Source organism: Coptis chinensis, chromosome 2 (assembly GCF_015680905.1).
Source record: "Coptis chinensis isolate HL-2020 chromosome 2, ASM1568090v1, whole genome shotgun sequence".
In the NCBI taxonomy this organism is placed as follows: Eukaryota; Viridiplantae; Streptophyta; class Magnoliopsida; order Ranunculales; family Ranunculaceae; genus Coptis; species Coptis chinensis.
Genome location: NC_141457.1, coordinates 97,655,228 through 97,663,067, shown reverse-complemented (window position 1 = coordinate 97,663,067; position 7,840 = coordinate 97,655,228). Strand labels below are relative to the sequence as shown.

General features: G+C 38.5%; 1 long non-coding RNA gene across 1 annotated transcript; it reads right to left on the bottom strand.

Moving 5' to 3' along the window:
* Positions 1-6,476: 6,476 nt before the first annotated feature.
* LOC147519417 (uncharacterized) lies at positions 6,477-7,171 on the bottom strand. Its single transcript, XR_015214222.1, has 3 exons — positions 6,950-7,171; positions 6,672-6,756; positions 6,477-6,585 (listed from the first exon to the last, which is right to left on the bottom strand). It is a non-coding gene; the product is annotated as an uncharacterized LOC147519417 (long non-coding RNA).
* Positions 7,172-7,840: the final 669 nt, after the last annotated feature.

The following is a 7,840-nucleotide window of genomic DNA, read 5'->3' as shown; positions in this document are numbered from 1 at the left end:
TTATTATTTTATTATTACAATAGTCCATAAAATCAAATATGAGAAAAACTGGAAAAAGTCAACATTCTATGGTCAACGGTCAAAGTCAAAGTCAACACATCATTGTCAAAGTCAACACATCATGGTCGAAGTCAAACTGTTATTGTCAAAGTCAAACTGTCGTTTCCAAGTTCAACAGGTTCAGGGTCATAGCCATGGTTCATGGCTAAGGTCAATGTGCATGGCTCATGAGCTCATGACTAAGGAAACGGTTCAGACCCAACTAGCCGAGCCCAAACCTTAGAACCCGGCCCCAAAAGTTTAAAACCAACTTATTTATTCCACCTGACCCAATTGGGGACATAAGGACCAGCCCACATAAATTAGAAACCGGCCCAAAGAAAACTAATATAACTGGCCCAAAACAAAACAAACTAAAATCGGGCCCAAAACCAACTAAGGCCCAAGACAAAACCAACTAGTTTTAGCCCAAACAACTTAACCTAAACTGGGCCCAAACTAAACCAAATAAAATCGGGCCCAACAACTAAAATAGAATCGGGCCTAAACCAAAACCGACCCACTTGGTCCCGACCCAAGCCCAAGCCCAAGTAGTCATCTCCTTCCTCCAGTAGCTCCACCAGCCACCAAAATTTTCCGACCACCAACTCTCCTCTTCATCAAATCGGTTTCGACCCAAATCAAAAACCCTATAACTTTAATGAAAGCTCCACCTCGATTTGCTACCTCAATCTCACTCCCCCAAACTAGATCTATAAATATTTCGACCTCCAAGTGTAAACCTACAGCTCTTACATGTTTCACCCAAATCTAACATTTAATCCGACATCACTACCCAACCTCAAACCAACAAAGAAAAACAACACAACCACCTAATCAAATCTAAAGGGGCGATATCTCTGGCCACCATTAACGATTATACAACCTCCGACAGCCCCATTAACGCACATTCAAGTGTTAACAACCTCACCCAAACAACAATAATACAATATCAACCTGTAACCCCTGACATCAATCCACAAATTGTTGGGTTTTGATCCCCAAACACCTAGATTATGACCACCTGCAAATTTGGATTAGTAGTCCTAACGATTTCTGACTCGCGCCACCATTTACAGCTTCCCCAAGCTTCGACAGAATCCAACCCAGCGTCAATACCTCATACCCAACACTCCACCACAGCCACCTAACATCATTCAATCATACCCACCTTAGTGAGGGTTCAAAACCAGAACCAGGAGTGTTCAACATATTAGATCTGACCGATTCTCTCTTTTGGGCTTGGCGACGCCATTAACGACCCATCAAGCTTCGACAGTTCAAATATCGATTTCCCAAGTCTCAACAGAGTTTCAAAAGACAGTTTAAACCAATTTTAACAACTACAGGACGAATAACAATAACCGAATAATGAACGAAAACTTTGAACAGTACAATTATACGTGAAATAGAAAAACTAATCTACTCACCTGTATAAAAAGCTCGACGAATTCCTCCTAGTCCAAATCGTCACGCTCCACGCTCTAGAAATCCAACTTCTATCTCTGCCTCCATTTTTATTATTTTTTTATTCTCTAAGAACCCTGTTCTCTAGAACAATGTGATTATATACTTGGGTTTGAAACCTAAGCCCAATACAGACTCGGGTCCCAGAAATCAGGCCCACATGTCCCAAATCCAATCTAGCCGATTTTTAAATAAATAATTTAATTAATAAATAGAAAAATACGTATTTTAAATACGGGCATTACAGGTTTGTTAGCGGAGTCCCGAATCTCTATTGTTGATTATGAAAATTGGCATGCTGTCGGAGATGAAGTGAGAGACTTGTTATGGGATACTATAAAGGTAAATAGCTCCAGTTGTACTATTAATTGTCTAATTAGTCTTAGGTTATTGTAACTTTATAGCTTATTCTTTTTTTATAGGCCAAATTCAACTTGACAGAAGACGAAAAGAAGGGTGTTGTCTCAGATATTGGTGAGAAATGGAAAGAATTCAAGAGTCGGTTGACTAGGTACTATATCACTCCCTACAAAGACCAACTTGAAAAGCTTTTGAAGCCGCCTAAAAAACACAAGAAAATTATTAGACAGGAAGATTGGGAAAGATTTGTGAAGTCAAGACTGACACCAAAATTTCAGGTTAGGATAACTTATTTTTGTTAGTTTGATTGGTTTTGGATAACTGTATTCATTTATGGCTAACAAGCATTCTATCTTCTGATACTTCCTACTGGTTTCTTCCCTAAAACCTCAGCTCATGTGCTCTTACTTTCTGCTGGATTTTCTACTGGGTGCGGGTGTGGGTAGTAATTTGGTAGTCTCTTTAGTCATAGTCTGGGGGCGAGTCTCATGAGTCTAGACGCTTGCTAGATATTCATAGTAATTGGTAGTCTCTTTAGTCATAGTAATTTGGTAGTCTCTTTAGTAATTTGGTATTCATTTTTGCTTTTTTCATTCTCATTTTCATACTAATGATTAGTAGTTTTTATATTCTGTCCCTTCGTTCCAAATATAATAGATTCCGTATCCGACCTACTATTTCGGAGTTGCTCAAGAAAGAATACGGGACTGAATATTCCGGAAATCCTTTCTTTAGTTATGTTTTTATTTGTTATTATAATATTCTTCTTTCCTTTAGATTATGCCCATTTAAGCATCTTTTGTGGATACTTCCTTGATCAAGGGCTAGCTAAGTAAGGGTTCTACCTGGCTTTTCAGCAAGTCAGCCATTATGCGCTCTCATTCTTTTTGGAAAGAGAACAGTCAAGTTCGACCCCTAAGAAATGTTGTTTGTCCTTTATTTTGCTGCTCATTATTCAATTTCTCTTTGGATTATTCTACTATGAAGATTTCTATTTCATGGATCCCCTTAAGCTAGCCGCCCTGTTGTCGGGGGCCTGCATCATCTTTATGAGCTTATCAAGGCACACGAAGTGGGCATTTCTAATTGCATTCTTATTTTATTTCATGATAAGTATTTTCAAAGATAGCCTACCCAGAGGAAAGAAACCCTTAGTACCTCTATTTTTCAGTGGTCTTTTCTTATTTCTAGGCCATTTACCCGAGCTTGCTTGTCTTGAAAAGTAGATTTCTTGCTTAGGTATTCTTATTCTCTAATCCTTGCTTAGGTATTTCTGTTCTGTCTTCAGTCCTTGAAAAGTGGATTTCTTGCTTAGGTATTGCTTAGGCAGTGGTGAGATTTGTGGCCAGGCCACTTTCAATACCAGCCATTGAATAACGTAAGACAGAAATCCATCTACCCTTGCCATCCTTCATTTTCCTGATAACACTTGAAAGAATCCCAAAGGAAAAGATCAACAGAAAAAAAATATATATAAGATTAGGAAAATCTTGTTTGTGGTAAATAAACTCTAAAATATAACTGTCATGAATGAAGGATAAATTCCAATTCTTCTACTATGACATCAGCTAAAAGTTGGATTGATTACAACTTCTTGGGTCAGGGTCTAGAGCTACTTATCGTTCGAAGAACAATTAAGCCTCGTGAGTCGAGGATGATGATGTTAGCCTTCAGGACAAGCGGGCGCTGATCCCTTCGGAGCTGTTCATAATGGCCTTCACTCTTTCAGGCCAGATGGACCAAAGAGAAAGAGAGTCTTTGTAAAGGTAGTAGAGGCTCTTATTGATGTGGAAGGGATGGTACTACTTAAGTGACAACGATTTGCCCGTAATTTTATGGACAATCAAAATGGAGAACAGGACAAGGGAAAAGTTATAGAAAAGCCGAGTAAATAACTTCCAGTCTTGTTTGTTCCTAGTTGCCTGCATCTATCTAGCTCTTAGTGTCCATGGAATGGCATTCCCATTAAAAGCTTTGACTGCTGCATGTGAATCCGCCTCTATCCAAATTCTATTCTAGTGCATCTCTGAAGATTTCTCAGCTACCAAAACAATAGCAATACACTCGGCTTGAAAGGAAGTAACATGTCCAAGTCTAGTCACTAAGACTCCCACCACTGCCAAATTTCTTTCCTTTCACATGATACCAAAGACCCCCTTGAGGACTCGACCTGGGCCAACCCATCGGTTTTCATTTAATGACATTACCCGATGAAGGGATCCAGTGTACCTCTGTATAGTTGGAGCTGTTGCCCTTACGTTTACGAACATCAAGTCTTCTTAGTATCCTTAAGTCTGTCATGGCGGTGTGCATCCTACCCTTGGATAGCCAACGGAAACTTTATTGCCCTTTAAGACCTCTCTTTTCATGCTTGCCCGGTGGAATTCATGAATTCATGGTCCTATCTCGGGCCAAATCATCTCGAAATCTAGGTGCAGATATGCCTAGCTATTAAGGGCTCTCTCAGTTAACTGTTAAATTACATGGGTAAGTATTTCCCTTTCATAGAGAACATTTTAGGTTTAATTTGGTCTACGACCACTTTTCAGTAAATTATTTTCCCTGAAAACCGCTCTTCCATCCTGAAATCAGCATGAATTACTCGTGTTGTTAACTGTTGTTAAATATAAGTTGTACAAAATATTTCCTTAAAATTATAACTTTAGTAGGTCTCATCTGTTTACAACTACTTCCAATAATATTTTTCCCTAAAGTCGCTCTTCCATTATATTCTAAGCTTTAATTAGCTACAGGGCCCCAAGCGTAAGCTCACTAAAATTTTGTTTACAACAAAGAACAAAACGAAACTATTATGACGAGTGAGAGTTGGAGCTAGGCAGAGGAGAGTTAGGAGCTATAGTTGCGTCAGTGAAGAGTGAGGAGCTATGGCTTATAGGAACGTGGTAGTGACGTTATGCGGAAAGTTTTGGCTTACCTATGATTCTCCTTCCGGTTCGATGAAATTGAGGGCATTGCCCGGTTCGGAGGAAAGGACTTCACCCCTTCCCCTCTAATTTATAACTTGTAGTCGACTTTCAGGAAATGTTCGGAACAAGGATAACATAGCTAAAGCTGAGATCTTGTCAGAGCCTGAGTGACGAGCTAGAGTTGGAGCTATGGATAGTGACTGCTATCTTTATATATGCATTCCTTGTAGGGTAGCTACTACTGCTGTGTAAATACAACCTTCTGCTGCTAGTGCTAAGTAGTGACTTCCTGCATCGGTTAGTTCCATTAATCAAATTGGTCAGTGCTAAGTAGTGACCAAATGGGAAGTTCCCCTCTTATAAGAAGCCGCTAAGGAGAGTTCCTGTATGTGTCCAACCTCTGACAACACTTACAGGGGAAGGGAACAGAGTTACACTACACCAGAAAAGGCGTTTACTAACGGTTATATCCGTTACTTATATTTTTACTAATGGTTATATCCGTTAGCTCAAAGGCATCATGTCACTTAGGCCAAAAATTAGTAAATGATATAACCGCATTCGATAGTAATTTTAGTAACGGTTATATCTGTTACTAAAATTCTTTGTAACAGATAGATAACTGTTGATGACCTGATTAAATTTGTCATTTCTAACGGATATATCCGTTAGTAATGGATGTGCTATTTACTTAACTATTGTTTGTAACGGAAATATCCGTTAGTAAATTGTAGCCAATAAAATAAAAATAAAAAAAAAAAATCCTGGGTCAAATAATGTCCACCATGCACATCTAGTTCTAGTAAATATGATATAAAGATCACATTCCACAAATTTAATCAACAAATGAATAACAAAAAATAAAACCACCAATCAATTAAACATTATTATAAAAATATAGTCATCAATCTAACCAAGAATCTCAAAACCAATCAGTTACACATGTTTCATTGTAAACAGTCCAATCAGATTTGTCTCTGTTGATGAATCTCCAACACGTCATGAAGATTTCGTGAGTTTTTCTTCTTGTTTTTTTTTTTTTTTTTTTTTCAGTCACGCTTTAAGTGCCTTTGTCAAAACAGTCCTGGTAACTACTATTGCAAGGTAAGCCAAAAGAGTAACAACAATACCCCCAAGAAGAATTAGATGGTCATAAGTCGCATGATGGACTGTGTAAACACAAAGCTGAATTACATCCCAGAAGCTCTCTGTCCATACTAGGTCGACCATGCCCGGCCATGACATCAGATGCATCCGGTGGTAGAACATGCCATACTCCATATTCAAACTTCAACCGGGTCGAATATGCAGGAATGCACCTGAAATGATCGACTTATAGAAATTAGTTAGTGCACACTTGCAATTAACATCAAGTAAAGGCTCATCCTTCACTAACATCAAGAAATTACCTGAAATGATCTCTCTTTTATCTTTTTTTTAACCAACATGTAACTCTTACTTTTATGTACGTAGTAAAGTACCTCGTCGTGGAGACAACGCATGTGCTCTTCCCCTTCTTTTCGGACCTAATGCATACTTCAGCCTTGCTGCAAGTTGAACAAGCAATGCTTGCATTCTCGCTTGGTAAAGATGTTCTCTCAGCCAGAAAGTTCCATACAAATCTAGATATATCACTAACATAGTCAAGTAATGGCGGTGGAAGGTTCTCCCACAAGGACACCAAACGTAGTTGTTTAGACGATTCTTGGTGGGTCCAATATAATCCTTCACCAGCCCACAAGAAGCGGCCGTTACAATAGAAAACAAGAAGCGGCAGAGGAGTTAATATTTGCTGCAGTAAAGTAGAAAACATAATAAATAAAATTATAAATGTTGTGGAAAAAATCAGCTGCAACCCATAAAAATAGCTCAACTCACATAGATCATAAAAGCGGCTGTGGTAAAACTTGTTGGTGAAGGAAGTATTGAAATCTTCCAAGACAATTCCAGAAATTGAAGAGTCCTAGGAGAAAAAACTAACATCAGAAAGACTGGCTAAACAAACGAACTTGCAAAAATGAATAAAGCAGTTCACAAGCGTTTTACGTTTTGAAAATTTTCAGATCTATCACCAGTACATCTATCATTTTTCCTCTACCTAAGAATCAAAGGAGTGTAGGAACAATAATTTGAGAAATCTAGTTCAATGAACCAACCTTTCTAAGGAATGACATCAACGAAGATGGAGGTATCCCAGGATTTGATTTATTGGCCATCGAGATCTTAATATTTGAACCAAGTGATTCATGAGCGTACTGGAATGCATCGAATGTCTTATTTGCGGCAGATGACCCCTATAGAAAGAAACACTAGAGATAAGAAAAAACACAAGGAAAAATGACTTGTGCACGAAAATATTAACAAGTTTATTGAGTCCTTTCAATGTAGTCATTAGGGATCTTATGTTAATATTATGTGCCACGTATATCAAGTAGCAATTTTCCAATTTCTTCCTAGAAAACGTCCACAATTGGACAGCGTACTGATAAGAGCCCAAAACTGTAGTTTTAACCCCTTAATAATCATACTGTTAGACCAATTATGTGAATAATAAGTAAGAGTTAATACTGATTACGTGTTTTTATGCATTTCAGGCTTCAAAGTCCATTATGTGCAGAAATGTGCCACTTTAGCGAGATAAAGGAGCAAAAGTTAGCAGAACTTCCGAATGCCATATCTTTGGACTCAGACCTCGGATTGAGGCCTACCTTATGTCAAAACGACCGGCTCGGAAAGAGCTTTGCAATGGCCTAAGCCTTGACCCAATCAGAGGAGCAGAAGTGGACGAAAAGTCTGTGGAAGCCAACTGCAGCTGAAGAGGCCTTTTTGGACTGAAAGAATTGGGTTTTGGGCCTGATTCTCTGGCCCAAAACATGGCTCCAAGCCCATGCACGATTTTTGGATCTGGATGTATAAAAACAAAAGCTTGACTCAGTGTCAATGGCAGTCAATGGCAGTTAGATTAGGTAGATAGCTTAAAATAGAAAGTAGCCATTAAAATAGCTTCTAGATCTAGATTTAATTGTTTTAGTTAATTAGTTTCAAAT